Source organism: Pteronotus mesoamericanus, unplaced genomic scaffold, assembly GCF_021234165.1.
Source record: "Pteronotus mesoamericanus isolate MK-2021 breed Mesoamerican mustached bat unplaced genomic scaffold, CSHL_Meso_final contig_256, whole genome shotgun sequence".
Lineage (NCBI taxonomy): Eukaryota > Metazoa > Chordata > Mammalia > Chiroptera > Mormoopidae > Pteronotus > Pteronotus mesoamericanus.
In genome coordinates, this window is record NW_026555108.1 from 3,205,820 (window position 1) to 3,227,845 (window position 22,026).

A 22,026-nucleotide genomic window follows, 5' to 3' on the forward strand; every position below is an offset into this window, starting at 1 on the left:
TTCTTCTAATTCTTAGCCAACTCTTGCTCTGTCCCAAGGTGTCCCGTCCTTTTATCCAGACTGTCTGGCTTCGTTCCTACCCACCTCTCTCCCTCTGTCTTCATCCTTCACTCAAAAAAAAAAAAAAAAACAAACAAACAAAACAAAAAACCCCACCCCATATTATTTTAGTTATTAACACACAGTAGGTGTTTAATAAACACTACACCCGTAACCTCTTACTTTTACAGCACTTTCTTTGTCTCTGCCTCTGTTGTTGCACTTCCACCCTCCTGTCTTCCTGTCCCACTATATGTCTGACCCTCAGTGGGTATTTTCCCCTCTTCCTTCCATTGCCTTTCTGTCCTTCTGTGTCTCTTTTTATTGTCATGTTCTTGGGTCTCACTACCTATTTGGTAGCTCCCTACACCCCCATCCCTCCAAGGGTCCCTTACTGCCTAACTCTGGCCCCTAGTTGCATGACACAGCCCAGCCCCTCATGCAGCACATTTTTGGTCAGCTCGAATTGACTAAAAGCTCTATTCCAAGGCCTGTTTTCACTCCAACAGGTCTCCCAGAGTGCTTGGCACTTTGTCTTTTTAAAAAATGTTTCTTTGAGCACTTAAAAAAATTTCCAGGCTCTGCCTGTTCCTTTTTCCCAGTAAATTGTCCCTTGCTCCTGCCAAAATGGCAGGGAGGAAATAGCAAATTGGGTTGGGTTTCTCGACATAGATTTGTCATGGAACATGAACGCACTGAAGGACAGGGCCCGCAGAGATGCTCAGATCAGGCCCCCTGACTGTACATATGTGGACATGGGGGCTCAGAGAAGGCGAGACTCTCAGCGATGTCACACAGCCTGTCCATGGTAGAAGCAGAGTAGAAGCCAGAGTTGGAGTGCCCTGCCCCTCCTCCATGAGCCTTGGTTGAGGTAGGGCCCAGGAGCTACTTTCTTGGTGTTTCCTGGGTAGAGTCCTGTTGACCCAGAGACATAAGGTGTCCAACCTGGGAGCATTGCTGCCCTACCTCTCACCATGTCCTCTCGGACCTAACCTGGCTGCCCACCTGCCTGGGTTGGCCATTCTCTGCCTGGGGCTGCTGTTGCCTCTCTTAGTGGAATGGCAGTTCCAGGAACACAGGGACACCCCAGCTTTGGGTCTACCTGCCCTGTTTTGTGCTCCAGCCCCCTGTTGGCGGCTGGGTGCCCAAATGGGCTGACAAGTTGATATATATGCATAGGGAAGCCCTGGTCCTGGATGACAGCCAGATCAGAACTTTTATTAAGTGAGTGAGAGAGAGGGAGGGAGGGAAGGGTATTGAGGGCGTGGGGGCGGAGAGTTGTACTTAGAGAAGGGGCGACTGAGAGGGGACAGGGACTTCAAGACCAAGAAGAGCCTAGATCCTTTGTTGAGTGGCCCTCGAGTCTCACCACACATTCCAGGCCCTCCCTGATATCATCCTGGGGCATTGGAGGGCTGTCTTCAGGGAAAGAGACAGGGTGGCTGGGTGTACAGAGAATGAGCTGTGTCTGCTTGAATTGAGATTGCCTAGTTCTAGAGACCCAGAATCACAGGGTTGGACTGGTGGGCCAGGTTCTGGGCATAGCCTGTAAAACTGCCCCTCCCACCCCCCACAGCCCTCCAGCCTCATGGGCGCGGGATTTGGTTGCCCTGGAGGTCAGGCTGATTGATAAGGGGGCCTCGGGTGGGAAGGAAGAGCCCCATCTTTCCTCCTCTTCCAGCTACTCCTCACCCACTCCCAGGTTGAGTCCTGGGAGCTCCTTCCCCAGAGGGACATGTGGAAGGGTCCCAGGCAAGGGGACAGGATCCTGAACTCATGGTGTCCACTGCCGAAGGGAGAGCTGGGGACAGTGCTAGAGGCAGAGGCCAGGTCTCCAGCCTTCTACGCTGGGTCGACTTCCAGTTCCCTGCTTTTTCACCTGAGCATCCCCCACTTCCTCTTTTCTGACTTTCTTCTGCTCTTTGTGGCCTGGCCCCCAGCTACTCCCCATCCTCAGAGGACCCTCATGCCCCAACCCTTCCCTTCCTCTGAAGAAGTCCCATGAATGTTGCCTTTCTGGGAGCCCCAACCCTGACGGGAACACACAGAGAAGCTCACAGAAGCAGAGAATGTGCTAGAAACAAGGGACCCGAGAAACCATGGCCCAGCCCTGTTTTTTTTCAGATGAGGAAACTGAGCCTAGTAAGGAAGGAGCAAGCTTGAGGGCTGAAACTAAAGCAAGCAGAGGTTGTTTGGGGGGGGGGGAGTTGAAGGAGGGTTACCTTATCCTCCGCTACTTGTATGTGTGCATGGGGAGGGTGCAAGGTCGCTTCTGTTAGAAGTGGGTTTGCCTTTATTCATCTTCCCTCACCACCCTGTGACCTTCCTCTGAAGGACAGGAATGGGGTGGGGTGTGGAGTGGGTGGACATGCTGCTCTGAGTATCAGTGCCACAGTCCCCAAGTGCTCTGCCCAGGGTGACCTCACCTATTTGTTTGGGCCAAGGCAGGCAGCCCTCCCTGAGCGAACTGTGGAGGGGGATGTGCCATCTGCTTATAACAGAGGACCTCTTGCACCTTTGAGACAGACCAGTGAAGCCGGCTCTGGGACCCATCATGGGTGTGAAACGGGGCTCCTCACACTGTCATGGCCTGGTGGGTCTGTTACATGGAGACTGGGGGCCAAGCCTTCATCAAGCTGACACTTTGATGTTTGTTGGGGGAAAGGAGACAGGATTTGGGGTGTCTGGGGAAGAGTCGGGGACAGGGACTGAGTGGGCCTGGGTTCAGGTACCTGGAGGCCTCATGAGCTGCCCCAGCCCTTTCCTCTCAACGGCTCTAGGAGGCAGGTGGGAGGGAATAAGTGCCTCTGTGACCTCGCTTAAGAAAGGGGAGCCCAGAGGGGTTAAGTGACCTCTGAAACTCCCCAGGCCTGTGCCTGGCTTGGCCAGTGCTCCAGCTCCCCACACAGCCAGCCCAAAGCTCCCAGCCCAGCACAGAGCTCCCTCTTCCAGGGTCTCTGGTGTGTGGAGTGAGCACCCCCACAGTAGTCCCTGGACCGTGGGCTGAGAAGCGTTCTTTGTACTCCTCTCAGGACCTAGGTCTCTGGCCTCCACCCCCCACTTAGCAATGCTCACTCAGTGAGGTGCCTGTGTGCCACTCACCTTTGCAAGCCCCTCCCACCATCACCTCTCTGCCTCCCCATGTCTGGCCCAACTCTGGCTGCCCCTCTTAGTTCACACCCCTCTGCCATTGCCATGGCTTCTCAGAATTTTTTTTTTTTTTTGATGAGCCGTAACTAACTGTCCCATGTTGTGGGATCCTGATCAATAGCCCCCTTTCATGAGGCTGGGTGGGGGCTCCGAACCACCAGGGAGTAGGCCTTTACCCTCCCAGGCCTGATGGGTGGGCTTTCGATGAGGCATGCAGGAATGTGTGTGCTAGTGTGAAGGCGCCCGTGGTCCTGTGCTGGACGGGCCTGTCCGAGTGTAATTCATTTTCCCCTCAGGCTTCTTCTCCCCTTTTTTTCTTCCCGGCTGAGTTTCCTGGAATTATTTGCTGCTGCTCCTTGAGCTCCATGGAAAAGAGTAGTGGAAAGGTCTGTTTGCTTTCTTCCTGAAGTTACTTTCAGCCATTCCAGAGTGGGGATGTAGGGCTGCCTGCAGCAGCCTCAGGAACCCCCATTCCTAGGCAGGGAGGGGTGTAGGCACTGCTGTAAGCCCTCTGATAGGCACTTATTGGGACCCAGATGTCTTGGAATGAGGCTCAGGGTAATAGCATATGGAGTTTCTCTCTGCCACCGCCTAGAAAAAAAGGGCTGATTAGCCCTGCAGTAAAGCTTAGCTCTGCAACACATTCACTGCCATCTTGCCACCTGTCGCCACCCTTTACAGTATACCCTCACATTCATTGTCTCAACTCTGCCTGCTGGGGGGTTGTGCTCTACCTTCCTTCAACAGGTGAAGGGACTGATGGTTGGAGCACACAATGACTTACCATGCATGGGTGACACAGCCAGAAAGTGGGAGAGCTGAGACTAACACCCAGTTCTTCCACTTCCTGATCCAGCGCTGTCACTGTGTCTAACACTTAGAAGCACTTTTTATGTGCCAGCCAACATTCTAAGTGTGATTTAGACCAGTGGATCTGCTCAACAGCTGTATAAGGTCAGGGCTGTGATTATCGTGCACACTTGACAGATGAGGAAACTGAATCATAGGACATTGGAAAGTAATTTGCCCAAGATCACACAGCTAGTTAGTAGCAGAGTTGGGGTTTGTACCCAGGCTGTCTGGCTCCAGAATCCATTTTCCTGCCTTTTGCCTGATGCAGTCATGGTAGAATGAGGGAAGCCCCATGGCTTGGGCATAGGAACACATGCATGCATGCATGCACCCCAAAGCTTTTGCGTCTGCCGTCAGCCAGCCCTCACGCACTCTGTTTTCTTGCTTGGTGGTTGAGCATGCATCCAGGACAGCAGCAGCAGTACTATAGGATACACTGGCAAGAGTGGGGGCTTGTAGAAAAAGCGAAACCAAGGATCTAAAGGCTCCAGTTATCTCCAGAGCCACTGAAGATGGAGAAAGGAAGTTTTGAAAAGGTACCATTTACTCATCCGTTCCAGGCACCATATGCAAGATTCTAGCTTAGGTTGGAGGGGTTGAGGTGGCTTGGAGAGCAAGAGACGATGGAGGGATTGAAAGAGATGAGCTATCTTTGTCTTTCTAGGGGTTGAGTTCTTCTTGCCTTTCTGAAGCTCATGGGATAGGGGAAGAAGATCCAACAAGACCCAAAGAAATAGCCCAGACATCACTTGGGTCATTTCAAAATGTCACAGTGTGAATGGAAAATATTAAGACTGTAACTTTTCCTGACTATTGTGTTCACTCAAGTTACTCGACAGGTATTTTTATTGAGTATCTACTCTGTGCCAGACACTGGGAAGCTCTTGTTCTAGTTATTTATAGCAATTGCTCTTTTTGTACCTTTTGTACTTTTTGTACTCTCTGTAGTTTTTTTGGTTTGATTGCCTTAAAAAAAAAAAAGAAGAAGAACTGGGTGTCTCAGAGCCCATCATATCTGATTTATTTAAATGTATCTACTAAAAGATAAGTTGGGCTTGCTATTATTCATATGATTGTAATTTCTTCATTGTTGTCCTTTGCATATCTCTTGCCATTCACTCACCCATTAGCAAACATTACTTAGAAACTGCTGTAGGCACTGCTTGGTGCCATGGGGTGGAAAGAATCAGCTCTGACATGGTTTCCTGCCCCTAAGGAAGCTGCAGGATCATTACAGGGCCTACACTTTTATATCCTTCTAGCATTTTCCTGAAGCATGATAATGATAAGTTTGGCTCCAACTCAGAGCCTTAGGGATGCTTAGAGATATAACAGCCTAGACTCAGAAAAGAGGTCTTTCTTCCCACCCATCATAAGTATACCTGACTCTGGGTAGGATTTTATATCCTGGAGTGAATTCTGGTGCATGGACATCCACATCCAAGACACACAGGGATGTGACTAATCTTGAACAAAGTACCACCTGAAATCTTGCCATTGAGAGGAAAGGAAGGGTACACACTTGAGGTAACCTTGCTTCATCATTTCTCCTCTGATTCTCATCAGGGCTAGCAGGGAAAGAAGGTAGGAGAATTCCAGTTTGCCCTTGTGGACTGAAGGTCAGGCAGGAAGAGGCACCTGGCACTAAGTCTGGCTCTACCACTGCCTCTGGTGACCTTAAGAAAGTTTCTGTGCTAAGAATCACTAAATTTTGCTCTTATCTGTGTTCGGTACTTTGGCAAACAAATTAGATGAATGCAGTCCCTGCTTTCTAAGAGCCTCGGCTTCATTTCTCCCATCTGTTAGGTATGGACAAAATAACCAGTGTGCAGGTGTTGTCCCTGCCATGGATTTGCTGGGTAAACTTAAGTGAGTCATCTTTTCTCAGTTTCTGTACTTGTAAATGTGGAGGATGGTGGTTGGATGCATGGGCTCTTGGGTGCTCCCATCCCTGGCTAGTAGGAGTCTGCAATTCACCAATGAAGTCAAGGTTGTGAACTTGTGTTGGACCCTTGTGAGGAAAGGCAAGAGAGAAATGAAATCTTAACACTGTTTCTTAATGAATTTAAATGGGCTTTCTTGTGGCACTTGCTGTCACAACTCTTGGGAGCTCTCTGCTGCTGTGAATAATGCAGATGCCCCCAAGTTTTCCATGCATTTCTCTGCAGAGGTACAGTTTGAACTTGGGATAGAAAGCTGGGGGTAGTGGGGAAGTTGCAGAATGCTGGAGCCTGGCAAGGGGGTAATGGCAACTTCCTGCTCAAACGTCTAATGTCCGTGTTCTCTCTTGGTTGTCTCTATTAATCAGATCTCACGGGAAAGTTGTCTTCTGAACTCCCGGTAAATTATCCTCAGCAAGCCACTGAACCCTCCTGTGGACATGGCAAATGTATTTAAATCCCCCACACGGTGCCATGTACATACAGACCTCAATAAATATTAGTGAGTGTCCCTTGGCCCATTCACTCCTTCACTCAGTCCCTGGCTCTGGACTAGCACCTTTACCACCACCGCCGCCGCCGCCGCCGCCCCCAACCCCGCAGCGAGGAGGAGGAGCTAGACGGCAGAGCCCCGCCCCCCACAATTTGGACGACTTTCTGAGGAGTGTTGTGGGCCGGACTGCACCCTCATTGGTCGAGGGCCCTAGGTGGGCGGGGCATCCTGACTGCCCTACTCTCCGGGACTCCCTCCCCACCTGCTGCTGAGAGTGGCCTCGGGTTGACAACAGCTAAGAAGCTGCGGCAGCTGCTTCTCTGGCTGGCACCGTTACCCCCGCCCGACCCCAGGCTCCGCGCGTTCCCAGGACGGGGTAGTCCCGCCTGCGCTCGCTTCCTGCCCGCTGGCAGCTGTGTCTGGGTCTCTGACCCAAGACCGTGGACGCGGCCTCCAGGTAGGAGTTGGGGCGACAGCATGGGGACATCCGGACCTACGCAGGGGAAGCGAGCCAAGCCACCTTTGTCCCGGAATTTGGGGTCGGAGTGGCCGATATTGGGGGACCCCCCGAGCCTGTTGGCCGTGTTTCTCCCAGCAAAGCCCTATGAGTGGCGTGGTGGAAGACGGCTACCCGCCCGTTATCCGCGGGCCTGGCTGGAGTCCGGAGCCGTCGCTCTGGGGTTTCAGAGGGGGGCTGGAGCTAGGCGGGGGCGGCGGGGCTCCTGGCTCCGCGCCCGGGTCATGCCGCTTCTCCTACTCTCTCCTCCTTCCTCTGTGTTTGAGGGCATTTCCAGGAAGCCATTGGTCGGGCGGTATGGGCTTTCCCTCTGCCAGTGCCTTCCCTTCTGAGAAATGCCCGTACTTTCCTGGTATTAGGGTAGCTGCAGGGGTCAAGTGAAAACCTTTGGATAAGTCTCATCTTTCAGGGCTCAGTTTCCTCATTAAGTGAAAACCTTTGGATAAGTCGCATCTTTCAGGGCTCAGTTTCCTCAAAATGGTTTTGGATTAGAGAACCGCTGAGCCTTTTAGTAGAGGTTCTTTGAAATTTCCAAATTAGATCTTCTGGGATTCTCTCCATTTCTCTTCTCCCAAGATTCTTTTAAAGTCCAGCAGTGAATTATGACTCAGGAAACCGGGGTTCAACCACTAATTCACCTGACGGTGGGAGAGTCATGCACCTTCTGAGTGCCACAGTGTTTTCCACCACAATTACGATGGTAGGTTAGCTAGATTTCAGGACCTAAAGGGCTGGTCTCTTCCACCCGTACATTTGGTGACTCTCTACATGGCTCTGGGCTCCTAACTGGCAGGCGAAAGGTTGTCTCTGAGATGCTTGGGGTGAGAGGAGCTATGCAGAGGGAGAGTTTTTTCATGATTATGCAGCTAAGCCAGCTAGAAAACTAGTGGTGGTGGGGAGGGTGAGTGGACAGGCTGAAGGTCGGGAAGGATGGAGCCAAGACAGAACCCCCTTCCCCAGAGGTTGGGCTGGAGGGACCTGGCTTGTTTCCTTCCCACTTGGAGCACCGAGGTCTGCCGACCAGAGAAGAGGATGATGAATCACACCCAAGGCTATTTTCAAACCCTGACTCCTACTGTGGGACTTGTTCCCATTCCCACTCTAGTGGTTGCTGTTCCCACCCACCATCTGTCTTATTGCTTTCTGAATTTTTCCTTCACTTTCATCTTCCTGGAATGGAGGAAGACAATTTTTGTCTGGGGATGAGAAGGCAGGCAGTCCAAGGGTGCAGAGAAGGTGGGGGTTGCAGGTGGTTTCTGAGTAGCTGATGGAGCAAGTGGGAAGTGTGTGATGGAGATGATGAGGCTGGGGGCGGGGGACTGTTTCAGCCTAAAGCTACAGCTACCACATCGCGGGACAATCTGGGCTGATCCTCATTTCTGGGATTTCACCTTTCCCAACTGTGCTTTGGATTTGAGATTGGGATTTCTGCTCCCCTGGGCCTCTGTAGTTAGGGCTAGAAAATACTACGTGGACAGAATGTGTTTGGTCTCTCCAATTTGCTTGCTTTCTCAGTACCCCTTAAGTGCCTCTTGGAGAATTATGCTAACCCTGTCTGTGTGTCTGTGGCTCCCCTCCCTGATATGGAGAGAAAAGACTGTTGGGATATGAGACATCTGGAGGTGTTTAGAGCTAAAAGAAGGGCTAAAGTTGTGCAAAGGGGCTGTGTAACCTGTGTGCGTGTTGGGGGTGAGGCTTCCTTATTAAAGCACAATGCCTTCTCAGTTTTAGCAGAGGAGCAAAGAAATTGGCACATGGAAGCCCAAATATTGACCCTCTCTCTCTTCTTGAAGTTTTACAACTTCATTTTTAGGGCTATTGATTAGAGAAGGAGCAGGGGACTCCTGGAGCCAAGTACAGGGATATCAGCAGTGATAGGAAAGTCAGAAGGCACCAAGAGAGGAGAGGACAGAGTCTTTCTGGTCAGGATGCTGTTGCAGCTGCTGATGCGTTTGGCTAGGAGACTGCTGGAGCTCCCTGCTTGCAGCCCAGATTCAACAAAGGCCTGGTGAGGAGTCTCTTGCTGAAAGGAGTTGCCTCTGGCTTGAATAGAATGGGGAGAACTTTTTCCTCGGGGCTCTTTCGATAGGCTGAGTATCATAGCCCTGGGTCTTTGGGAGACTGTTATCATGTAAAATAGAGATTGGGGATCTCAAAGATGAAAGGGTTTTCTGGAGGGGAAGTGTGAGCCTCACCCTGCAACCGTAAACAGAGTAGTTGAACAGAGGGCTGTGCATATGGTTGTGTCAATTGTCTATTAAGGCTCTACTCATCTATGACTTTAGGGTCTCAGTTTGTGTGCGTATGTGTGTGTAGGAAGGGGAGTTGGTCCTGGTAAACTTGAATCAGTGGGTTGGAAACCACAGTATGGATTGTCACAATCTGAAGAGCTGTGTTTGTATGCTAAGTCTCTTTTTGCCCAGCACTCCACCTTGGGAACTTGCAGGCTGACTGTTGCTGTACCTGTTACTTCAACTGGCAGGGACTGTAGAACTGGGCGTTAAGTTCCTGGGGGGTCCAGGATGGTATGCGGCAGAGTACAGGGGATCCAGGCTCTGCCACTGTGCTTGACCTTTCAGACTATTGGTTTTTCTCCCTACTTTTTCAATTTCAGTGGATTAAATGAGGTGATCCATCACCAGGTGCTTTGTAAACCACCAGGTTCTGTACAGATGATTAAGTCCAGGCTTGATGCTCGGTCTTGTGGAGGACACAGATTGTAATACCACCCTCAGGGAATCTACCATCTAGTTTGGAAGTTAGTGGCATAGATAATACATGACATTCCAAGTCCTTACCTTGATGAGTGCTTTTAAAAAACATATTATGCAGAATTTCAGCCCTGACTGTCATGGCTCAGTTGGTTGAGCATTGTCTCGCAAAGCAAAAGGTTACCGGTTCGATTCCTGGTCAAGGCACATGCCTGGGTTGCAGACCTGGTCTCTGGTTGGCGTGCATGCAAGAGGCAACTGATTCATGTTCTCTCACACATTGATGTTTCCGTCTTTCTCCCTCCCTTCCATCTCTCTAAAAATAAATTTAAAAGTTAAATAATTTCAAACATATATAAAAGTAGAGATATTGTTAGTTAACAAGGCCCCATATACTCATCACCCACTTTTAATAGCCATTAGTCCATGGCTTCTCCTGCCCTAATTATACCTCCATCTTTCTTGTTATTTTGAAATGAATCCCAGACACCTTACCAATTTATCCATAAATTGTTCAATATGTAGCTCTAAAAGATAGGGTCTCAAAAAAGTATAGCCACGGTACCATTATTGCCAACTAAAAGTCCCTTAATACCACCACGTATCCTGGCAGTGTTCATATTTCCAGTTGTTTAGGAGGGCGTTCTGCCCTGGGAGGCCTGACCAGGGAGCAAGTGCTTTTGATTAAGGGGAAGGTGACTGACAGAGGCAGTGACATTTGAGCTGAACCTTGGAAGGGAGGCTCAGGAAAGGTTCGAGCTGGAGGGATTATGGAGCTTTAGCCCTCATTTTACAGCACAGCCGCCCTGTCTCTGGGGCTCCAGCTCCGAGGCTGCCTCGTGGAGGCTTCTTGTGCAAACTCTGTGCCCTGGTTCTCTAATCGGTAAATGGGACTTCTAACTCTCCCATTTGCCACCTCATCCCCCCATCCAGGGGCCATCCAGGAGCTTGAGGTCAGCAGGCCTGGGAGAGTTCCTGGGAGGCTACTCTCCTCCCCGCCCCTCCCCTGTTCCTGGCCCCTGAGGCCAGTTTGGAGCAAAACAGGATGCATTCAGGATGAGCGTCTTTCCCAACTTGTCATCTAATCGCCATGGCCCAGCTTGGAGCTTCCTCTCTCATTCATGATAAAAACCCTCACTGTCTCGCTTTTCCCTCCCGCCCCAGTAAGGGTGTGCTGACTTCCTCTGTATCCGGGCCAGCCCTCCCCACCCTCGTGTGGGATGAGGGAGAACTTCCCTCACTGGGCCTCTCTTTCCACTACCCCAGAGCAGGCTGTGAGAGATACAGAAAGACCCCACAAGTGCTCTCCCTGTCTGTGGCCTCCTGCTCTTGGTCTGTCCTTGGGAAAGGAGTGGCTTTTTTCCAACAAGCCTGGGGTCCTGCCACTGCTTGGTTAATGATTGAGCTACATAATAACCACCTTGGAAAGTCACCTCTTGGGGATGGCCATTAACCAATTCCTTGTCCACCCCAGGCCTTAAAGGGACCCCATCATGAACCGTCACCTTCTTCCAAGGGGACATTAACAAACATTCAGTCACGGGAACTTCTGGGGCCAATTGAACTTCTGCCCCTCTGTCTTCGCTTGGGTAAACAGAAGTAGTTGTTCACATTGCTTCAAGGACACACATTCAGCTTAGGTAGCGAAGGAATTGAGTTGACAGGGATTCCGCCGGGCAGTGGAGTAAGGGTTTTTTTTTTTTTTTTTTTTTTGGCGTCAGAGTCAGAAGGGGGGTTAGAGTGTTTCCGGGAGCAGTTGAGCCCCCAATCTCAATTTTAAAAGTCTGAGAGAGCGAGATATGCCCATGCAAAGGACCTGCCATTACTGGGGGTGGGATGGGGCCGTGTGTGTGTCTGTTTCAGCACAGCTGTGGGCCCCTCCACACCAGGCTGGGACATGAGATGCCAGCCACACTATTGCTGCCAGGCTGCAAGAGGAGACCTTCCTCAGAAAGCCTACATGTTGACAGGCCGTGAGAGTTGGGAAGGGTCAGGCTAGGACCCAGGTCCAATTTAGAAAGCTCTAGACCACAAGCCATTTTCCGCAGTGTCAGCGAGAAGAGAAGGAATCAACCTTTCATGAACCCTATGGGTCTCACTACAGAGTCAGGAAACCTGGCTTCTAGGTGTGCCTCTCCATAGCTACCTCTTCATGAGTGACGTTAGAGAAGACTTTTGCTTTCTGTGGGCCTCAGTTCCCACATCTTTAAAATGGGAAGGGCAGCTGGCACAGACTCAGCCGTCTCCCAGGCTCCCTTTCAGCTATGAAAGTATGTGTTCCCAGTGAATACCCTTTTCCTACCCACCAGGCAAAGGTGAGCTTGCTTGAAATTTGGCCAGGTCCAGTCACTAAATGTCCTCAGCTGGCTGATCAGTTTGGGCATGCGGGATCTTGCACTGCCACAGCTTGGGTTTTCCTTGAGCATGGGCTTTCGTGCAGTGTGATCTCTAGCCCCTCCCCATGTTTGTGTCTGTCCCAGCTGGCTACCCTCTGGCCCATTGAGCTGCAAGTTAATGAGTGACCTGCTTCCCCTGGGTAGTACCAGCCCAAGGTGCTGTGGGGATCCCAGGTCTCTGTGGGAACCAGCTGAGGGCCTAGTTGGCTCCAGTCACCTTTATGCTTTCTCCCATAATGCCCCAGAGGTAGGAAGCAGACAGAGCTCAATGAAGAAGAACCTTTAGAGGGCATTTGGTCCAACTTAACCTTCTGCAGCTGGGGTCTTCCCACCAAGCACTTGTGGAATTCGTGTTCACACATCTTCAGTGCCTAGGAGTGCAATGTTTCAAGGCAGTTTCTGTCATCCATAGAATGTCCAAAAGTTATATTTTATGTTGAGCTGAACTCTGTCTCCCTGTGACTTCTACCCCTGGGCCCCGGCTCTGCTTCCTGTGACCACCTGCCTGCTCTCTCTGACCTTCAGGGTTCTGAGGGTAGAACCTAAGTCCCCACTGCATCTTCTCCAGGCCAAACAGCCTCAGCTCTTCCAGTTGCTCTTCCAGAGACCTGGGGCCAGTCTCCTTCCCAGCTTCATTACTGTCCTCTGCACATACTGTTTGTGGCCCTTGGGGTGGGACATGGGGCTCTAGAAGCTCCTCACTCTCATCTGGTTATTTCTAGCCTGAATTTTTCCAGGAGCGTGTTCCATGATCTTTTTCTGAACTACAGAATCCTGGGTCCAAGCACCACATACCGCTCTCTCTGATTTGTTCATCACTCAGGTCCAGCCAGCTCCCATGACTGGGGGGCCCTGGGAGGGGAAGGCCACCTTCCTGTGCCCGCAGAGCTAAGGGCAGTCCTGGTGACAGGAGGCACTCCTCTTGATGAGTTGACTGCAGTGTACTCTGTGGGGGCTGCCAGTGTATACTGCTTTCCTGCCACTTGCTTTCTTTTGAGCTTGTGGGGGTTGGGGGAAGGGGATATTTTAAGGAGCATTGAAGCCGGAAATGAGTATGAGCCATGCCCACAGTGGAGCCTAGAAGGGTGAATCAGACAGGGAGAAACACCAACCCAGTCATTCCTCTTGTAGCAGTCAGTGACCATGACAACGATGAATCCTCCCTTGTCTTTCAAGTTTCTAAGGCACTTTCACTTCCACAGTCCCATTCTGTTGTCAGAGCGGCCCAGTAAGATAAATGGTATGATCCCCCTGTGTGAGCCTCTTGATCTCCACCTGAGGCCCAGGCAGGGGGAAGGGCATGGTCTACGGGGAGGAAGCAGTTGGAACCCAGGTCTCCTGACACTCGGTCCTCCCTGTTTTCCCCAAACCACCCCTGCCAGCCAAGGCAACAGGGGAACTTGTGTCCAGGCTGCAGTCTATTCCCATGGTTGAGGGAACGACCTCCCGGGGAGGTGGCTGAGGATTTCCTGTTCTTTATCTGGGCTGGCCAAAGGCTGAGCTGTCTGAGGTGTGAGATGGGGGCTTGCAGCCAGCCTTTCTGCTCCAGGCTGAGGTCAGTGAGGCTGGGGCAGGGGCAGGGAGCTTGTGAAGCCGTTGCCCCAGACATCTGGCCTGAGTGGCCCCCACCTGAGTAGGGCCTTCTAAATGGGAAAAACAAAGAGGGGCCTGTGGACCTGAGTTGTACGCACAGTCCCCGTCATGAAGAGTGGGTGCTCTGGTATTTGCAGTATTGTGTGACATTGGGCAAATGACTCAATGCCCGTGAGCCTCCTCCGTTTGGTCAGCTATAAAATGGAGATATGTACTTACCTCATGGGGTTGTTCAGTATTAGAGCCGACAGTATGAACAGAATTCTTCTTGTTGTCATTGTTTAGTAGTACTTTTTTCACTGAACTGGAGATGTGTTGTGCTCAAACCTGCCAGCTCCTGGGCCTTAGGTCTATAGTTTTCTGTCCCTTCAGAGTCCACCTTCACCATCCAGAAAAGCTGTTCCTAGCCATGCTTACCCACAGGGCCTTCCTCTGGCCTCCTTTACTGGCACTTGTGACACTGCAACAGGCTGTAGTACCAATGAGAACACTAATAATAACTAATAATAACACTAATAATAGTGAAAGCTTCTAGATAATTGACGCATTTCAAGTTACTTAGCTCCCATGACAGTGCTATAAGGTAGGCTCTCATCATCCCCATTTTACACAGGAAGAAACTGAGGCAAGGAGAGGTTAAATGAGGAACGTACCCAAAGTCATGCGGGTGGGGAGTGATGCGGTTGGGATCGCCACCCTGGCGGACTGACCCCACTGCCCACACCCTTAGCCACTGTGCCATGACTCTCCTCACTCTTTCCAAGATGCCTGCACAGGAGGCAAGAGCTGAGGCTTGGATCTCCCTTCTGCCCCTGACTGCTCATCATGCCCACCAGCCATCAGTCTCTCATGTGCAGACAGTCCCCAGATCTATTGTCTGCCCCCCTCCCCAGGTAGACAAATGGACAGGAGAGAAAACTCCAAAGGCTGGGTATTGATGCTCTAAATCAGAGCTGCATTGAGGTGGGGGAGGGTGTACAGGACGGAGATGCAGGGGGTAGTTCTGATAGCAGCAGCAGGTTCACTTGACTAGTACCTTCCAGCACTGGGGGATGGAGACCAGGGTGCCGGGTGGCATCAGGGGAGAGAGGCATTTTAATGAGTTATCTTGACTACCGTGTTGCATTATTTGGAAGGTATGGGTGGTTAGGGATAGGCAAGGGCTAGCTGGATTAACTTTGTGATCCCTCCAGCTGGTGTGGCCCGTGCTAGAATTGGGTATGTGGGAGGGGCATTGGCTTTTGTCCAGAAGCTATAGCCCTCCCCACAGTGTTCCCACCTTGGGGCCCTTGGGTGCTCCAAGCTTCCTTCCGTCGGGCTGTCCTGCCTGCCAGCTCCATTGCTTTTGAGCTCATTCTCTGTTACCTTGCATCCAAACCAGATCCAGAGGCTCCTGCAAAGGACAGTCCACCTTAGCCTCTGTCTCCCTATGAAGAATGGGTCTGGTAGCATTTCTGGCCAAGTACTCCAGGGGAATTTGGATATTTTACAGTTTTCAGATGTTGGTGCTAACATAGGGTCTGGCACCGAGTAAGTGCTTAGGTAAAATTAGTTGAATAAGTGCACAGCCAAGGAGGAGTATATTTGACGGGAGAACCTAGGGAGGCTGACATGGTAACAGATTAGCAGGAAGGCTCTGAACATTTAGGCGGACTCCTGGCCCCATCTGTAGTCTGATAAAGCCACTTAACCTTTCATAGCCCCAGTTTCCCCACTTGTGCTTTGGACAGAGCTGTTGTGGGGACCAAATGAGATGTGGGATGATCAGATGCTTTCTCCACTGATGGGAATTTACTTCAGGCTAAGGATTCATTACTGTAAACACCCTGGTATATGTTTTTTGTGTCTGCGGTTTAGGCAATTTCCCCTATTTAGTGAGGAGGCTTTTAATTTGGTGGCTCTGACTCTGGAACCAGACTGCCTGGATTTGCATCTTGGTTCACCACGTCTTAGCTGCTGACCTTGGGCAAGTTTCTTGCTATCGCTGGGCCTCAGTTTTCTCATCTGTCAGGTGGGTTATCCGAGCACTTATCTCACAGGGTAGTCGTGAAGATTCGGTGATTTAAACCATATAAAAAGTAGCTAAAGAAATGCCTGGGACAGAACAATGACATTTTGGCTGTTATTATCTCATTTTAGACTTGCAGAAATCTCATGTTGTTGACACTATGATCATATGACAGTTTTACAGATGAGGACACAGAGGCATGAGAGGTTAAGTCTTGCCCCATACACTCTGGCACATAATAAGTGCTCAGTAAATATTAGTGTCTATTATTAATTACATATAATTACATTCAGTATTATAAATATTGTTATCAACAGTGAGCACAGCCAGCACTAAAAGCTGTGTCTTCAGATTGTTAGCCTGTTATCCTTCCCACTGAACCCCCAAACCTCTATGCTCTCAGGTCTTACACAGCTTTTTGGCCACCACTTTGAGCTCTGTTTCCCCTCCCTCCATGGTGGTCTGAGCTTGAATGTTGTCACCCCTTGCCCCCAAGGCCCTAGGTACTCATTCTCTCTTCGTGCTCAGCACCACAGCCCTCCCTTTGGCTGGCTTGGCTGGCTGACCACAGCCCTCAGGGGAGGGGTTGTGTTCAGGGAGGGGTTGTGTCCCGTTGTGTCCAGAGGGAGAACAGGCTTGGGCTGAGGAGGCTACCTCTCTCAAGCCCATTTCCTTTGTGTCAGAGACAGTTTTCTCTGGATCTCAGGGTGGGGACAGGCTCCTTCAAGGCATTTCCTGGCCAGGAGTTTATATTTGGCCTCAGAAAAAGGAAAAGGAAATAGGCAAGGGGGTGGGATGTAGAAGTGGTAGTACAGGGTCAAAACGGGTGAGTGCCAAGACTTTGCGGGCTAAGAGAGGGAAGCAGGAGATGGCGCATGTCCCGTCTGTAAAGTGCGCTTGGATGTCCTTGCAGGAGCTGGGGATGGGAGAGCTGAGTGCTCCTTGAAGCCAGAATGCCTCCGTCTTCAAGGACTGTTTGTTTTCCCTTCCCACACCTCTGGGCCTGCGTTCCTGGCCCTGTGGTTTTTGCCCCAGGGCAAGGTTCTGCCAGTCAGCCAGTGCACTGAGGCGCAGGTGTGTGCTCAATTCTGTGTCCTTGCTGTGGGGATAACCAGAGAAGGGGTGGAGTCAGAGGCCCACACACACTGTTTAGTTGGGAAGCAGGACTTCCTGTCTGGGTGTTGCCAGAACATTCAGTAGCCATTACCACACTGCATTGAGGATTCAGAGACCAGTAGGACCCAATGGAGTTGAGCTTTGGTTGAGTTGGGGAGACAGACTCTTGTGCTTTTGAGAAGATAATGGAAATATGTAGGGGGCCACTGAATTTAACTGAACCATTGGGTAGTAGGAGGTTGGTGAGAGGTCAGGGAAAGTAGGCTTCATGGGAGAGGATGTTTGGCCTCCGTCTTGACGAATAATAGGAGTTTGCAGATTCAAGTCAGGCTGGGTCAGAGTGTGGACAACCTAAAGCGCCAGGTAGAAGGCAGTCTGATATAACTGCCCTGGGCAGTGAGCCATGGGGCGCCTGTTAGGTTGCAGAGTAGGAGAGTGGCCAGGCCAGAGCTGGGCTCTCTTGGAAGCAGTAGCTGGCAGGATGACCTGTTGAAAGGAGAAGCTGGAGGATGGGAACTTGGAAGTCTGAAATAATCCAGGCATGAGAACCTAGAGCACGGTTGGGTATGGGAAAACGTGACCATTTGATGGAAAAGTTGATAGAACTTGGTGACTACACGAATATAGAGAAAAAACAGACCAGGATGGCTGGGGATTTAAACCTAGATGTTTGGTGCCTTTGGAGGCAGAAAAATCAGGAGAGTTGGATTGGGAGAGGAAAAGGGGTGGTGCCCCCCATGCCGAGGACTCTCACTTCAGTCTCCCAGAAGAGAATGTGCAGGGAGAGGACAGCATCCCCTACTCAGCCACCCACTGCCAATCACGACTACCTCTGCTCCAGGTCTAGATTTTGGGGAATGGCCATTATTAGGTGGGGAAACTGAGACTCAAACAGAGGTAGTAGCTTGCCAAGGTTACTGAAGGAATGTAGTTCTTCTGACCTTTAGTCCCATAGTCTCCCATACCACAGTAGAGAACAGTTACCACTGGTCTAACATCTGCCCCAGACTGGTTAGGCTGGCATCTCTTGCCTCCAGGTTGGAGACTGGAGGTGATGGACTAGCACATGGCTTACTAAAACACCTGTGTTTCCTTGCCACCATGACCTTGTCAGAGCACCTGGGACTGTATTGGGGGCGCAGGATACCCTGGGGGCAAAAAAGCTAATGGAGAAACTGCTTCAGAACAGGTGGCAGCTTTGACCTTAGCTGTCACAGGGAAGCCCTGGACCAGGCAGGAATGTCAGCTGCCTGCTTTGGCCCTGCTGTATCTAGTGCTAGCCTAGGTGACCACAGGCTTGGCTGACTCTGGATCCAGAGTTTTAAGCAGCTCCAGCAGGCCAGAGGTCTGCTTGAGCCACAAGCCCTTATGACCTTCCCTCATGACCCTCGCTTGCAGCTGCATACTGGATCTCAACCCTCATCATGGGGTGGGGAGGGGCTCAGTTTGTGGTTCCTTGTATAAATTCCATATACATAAAAACTCCAAACTAGAACTGCTACCTCTTCCTGGCTGACCCTGCAAGGTGTTCATAGTGTTCCAAAGATAAGGATCCTCCATTAAATATTGTGTTCATTCTTTGCCTCACTCCTCAGGACATACCCAAAGTGGGGTGGGGCTGCCTGGAAGTGTCTAAGTGGGGCCCTAAGTAAGGTGTCATACTTCATGTCTGGACTCAGACTGTTTCTTGTTTGCAGGGGCTGTCCTGTGCATTGTAGAATGATTAGCAGCATCTCTGGTCTCTACTCAGTAGATGTTAGTTGTATCACTTCCCAGTTGTGACAATCAAAAACATCTCCATATATTGCCCAAGTTCCCCTGGAGGTAATTGTCCCTGGTTGAAGAATCCCTGAGGTCCTGTGGCCTTGGGCATGGAATGTTGAGGAGAGAGGGCTGTTAGAGTGGAGAGCCACACATGTGAACCTGCCACTGGCTAGCAAGAAAATTCAGTGGCTTCATTCTGTTGCCACTCAGTACCACAGTACTGTACCCTCCTGGGCTTTTTGCCTTCTTGGTGCCTCAGTTGTGACAGGGAGACTCTGAGGTGTTGCTCACGTGGGTCCAGGAGCTGGCATCTAGCTGTAGCTCTGGCTGAGACTGAGGTTGGCATCCAAACAGGTGTAGTGGGGCCCCAAGTTCTGCCCATCGACCTAATGAGCCAGAGGCCAGCCAGTGTCTGCCACTGCCAAGCTAGGCCGCTTGAAATCCGGCAGCCCTTGGTGTGGTGCCCCTCCTGTGAAGTTTGGAATGTGGGATGAGAGCTATTTTGGTCTTGTCTCCCTTCCTCCCTCTGCCTCCCTCCCCTGTAAGAATCTAGTTAGAGTTGTAATTCCAGCTAAGAGCAGAAGGATCTGGGAGAGACAGGAACGTACTCAACCTCCCATGGACAGAGTATTGCAGAACCCCCTGAATATCTACTCCAGGATCCAGAGGTGAAATTTTGGCGGGTTTGGAATCCATGACAGCTTTTAATAGGGTCTCCTGTGAAGGTTCCTCTCCCTTGGTTCCCCAGAGAGAAAGAGAAAGAGAGAGAGAGAGGTGGCCTAGCCAGGCAGTCACCTGTTGCATTCTCTCTGCCTGGGTCACTGCCATCATAATTTGAATTTGAATTTGCCCCTCTGTGCAAATTCAGATGAAGCACCTCCTCTGAGGGATCCAAGGCTTGAGGATGGGTGGGCATGCTTCTTGTGGTGTAGGGCCCTTTAGTGTATCCTTATGGGAGGGTGAAAGGGGCTAGTCATAGGCACTTGGGGTCGAGTGAGATGTAAGACCTCTGGCAAAAGGCCAACATCTCCTCAAGCAGGTCCTTCTCTAGCAGTTGGTGTGGGTGAAGACAACAGGCCGTATATCAACCAAGAGAAATTATCCAAGGAGCTACTTGTCAGGACCTGGCAATTGCCAGGTGCAACATCAGGGCTTGGAGTGGTAGACAGCCCCTCTACCTACCTTGGTACCAGCTTGGCCTCACAGGGACCACTTTGGGAACTTAGGTTTCCGCGCAGATGAGGGCAATGCAGGCCTTTTTCCAACACTGTAGAATGCTGGCTCTCTTCCTGTGCTCCCTGAAGGTGGGAGAGGCCGTGCCGATAACAGATCGTGTTTTGGAGACAGTCATCCTGCTGTGAGGGCTGTGGAGGAGATGCCTTTCCAGATGAACTAAGTGCGATAAAGGAAGCTGACACGTGGGTTGGAAGCTAGCTGCCTCATGGAGCGGGTCACAAATACCCACAGACCTGCCCGCTCCCATTCTATCATATGCATTCACATCACTGCTCATTGCTTTCTCCTGCTCCTGTACTCAGCCCTAGAGAGAACATGGGCCAGTGATTAGAATGGCCTGAGCTTGGCCTCTGGCTACAGTCTTTCTAGAGACCTATGCTATATGGCTTTTTAACTGGCCATGTGTGTTTAGGGCAGTGGTTCTCTATCTTTTTTTTTTCTTTTTTTTAATCCTCACCCGAGAACATTTTTTCCCCATTGCTTTTAAAGAGAGAGGTAGGGAGAGAGAGAAACATGGATGCGAGAGAAGTATTGGTTGGTTGCCTTCCACGTGCTCCTGGGCAGGGGATCATATGTGCCCAGACCAGGGACTGAACCCCCAACCTAGGCATGTGCCCTGACTGGAAATTGAACCCGCAACCTTTTGATTATGGGATGACCTTCCAACCAACTGAGCCACATTGACCAGGGCTGGTTTTCTGTCTTAGCTGTACTTCAGAATCAGCTGGAGAGCTCTCCAAAAACAACAGCAACAGCAACAACAACAACAAAAACTAATCCTGTTCCCAAAGATTCTTTTTTTATTTAAATTTATTAATTTTTTGATTTTTAGAGAGAAAGAAAGAGGAAGGGAGAGAGACAGAGACAGACAGAGCTTTGTTGTTTCACTTCCTTCTATGTGGCCTGACCGGGGGATTCAACCTGCAGTCCAGGCTTATGGAGGTGATGCTCTAACCAACTGAGCCAGCCAGCCAAGGTTTCACTTCTGAAGTGTGGATGGAGCAGTGACTTCCTTCCACAGAGTACAATATGGGAAGGGGAGGGGACTAAGTTTACAGTGGAGAAGCCTGACAAACATTTTCAGCCAGGTGACTGACAAGTGACTGAAGGTAACATCAACAGTGGTGAGTCACATTGGTAGTATATACTCTTTTTTAAAGATTTTATTTATTTATGTTTTTAGAGAGAAGGGAAGGGAGGGAGAAGGAGAGGGAGAGAAACACTGATGTGCAAGAGATACATTGATAGGTTGCCTCTCACACACCCACAGCTGGGTACCTGGCCTGCAACCCAGGCATGTGCCTGACTGGGAATCGAACTGGCGACCTTTCGGTTTGCAGGCCAGCACTCAATCCACTGAGCCCCACCAGCCAGGGTGCAAAGATTCTTATTAAATTGATCATAACTGGGGTTCCAGCAGTGGCATTTTTACAAGTTCCCCAGGTTATAATGTTCGGCCTGAATCAAGAGGTTATTACTCCAGCTGTAACAAAGACACTTTGATCTGGGCCCCAGTGACATCCACCCATTGCCTGTCCTGGGCCCTGTGTCTTGCCTGGTCCCTAGGCCTGAGCTGGACTTTGGGTTGGGAGGAAGCAAGCTAAACCAGGGCTTGGGCAGCTGTCTTACAGCCCGCTGAGTGACCACAATGCATAAGGGTTAGAGTTTCCCAATAGCAGTGTGAAGAAGGTAGAGTTGGTGACATTGGCTTGGTGAGGCTTGGCTTCCCAAAGCTTAGTTTTGCCTTCTCTTTTCATCCTAGCTTTCTCTCTTCTTGCTTCTTTACAATTAGGACCCAATCAGAACTGAGCCTTAGAGACTATGTGAATGCAAAGTTCAAGTAGTCCTAACAAAGGAAGCCCCCTCTAATGATAGCTTTCCTATAGGTACTTTCAAAACCAGATAATGTGACCACACCCAGACTTGCCAGGAAGGTAGAGAAGTTACTGTTCCTCACTGTGTACATTTGAAAGCCAAAGCTTAGAGAATGAAGTTGTCTAAGATGACTTAGGCAGCAAGTACAGGAGCGGCTTAGTTGGAAAAAGCTTTTTCTCCAAGTGAGTTATATTTGGGCATTATTGCATTTCCTCTGTGGGAAATGTTGTTGCCTTTCTCCTGGATGTGTAAATTCTACTCTCGCTTATAGAGCACAGCCTAAGGACACAAGCACTGCTTTTCTCATTGCAAACTTCTCTGCGCAGAGAAATGCTC

At 50.5% G+C, this 22,026-nt stretch overlaps 1 protein-coding gene across 4 annotated transcripts in view; it reads left to right on the forward strand.

Annotated features, from left to right (window-relative positions):
* The window catches only part of STARD8 (StAR related lipid transfer domain containing 8), a 74,583-nt gene that overhangs the window by 35,619 nt on the left and 16,938 nt on the right, over positions 1–22,026 (forward strand). The window contains exon 1 of one of the 4 annotated variants that reach the window (XM_054574260.1): positions 6,745–6,931. The exons of 2 other annotated variants lie outside the window; for them this stretch is intronic. The gene's annotated coding sequence lies outside the window, so the exon portion shown is untranslated. Of the gene's footprint in view, positions 1–6,744; positions 6,932–22,026 lie in introns of those variants that run through there. One more of the 4 variants, XM_054574259.1, reaches the window with a different exon arrangement.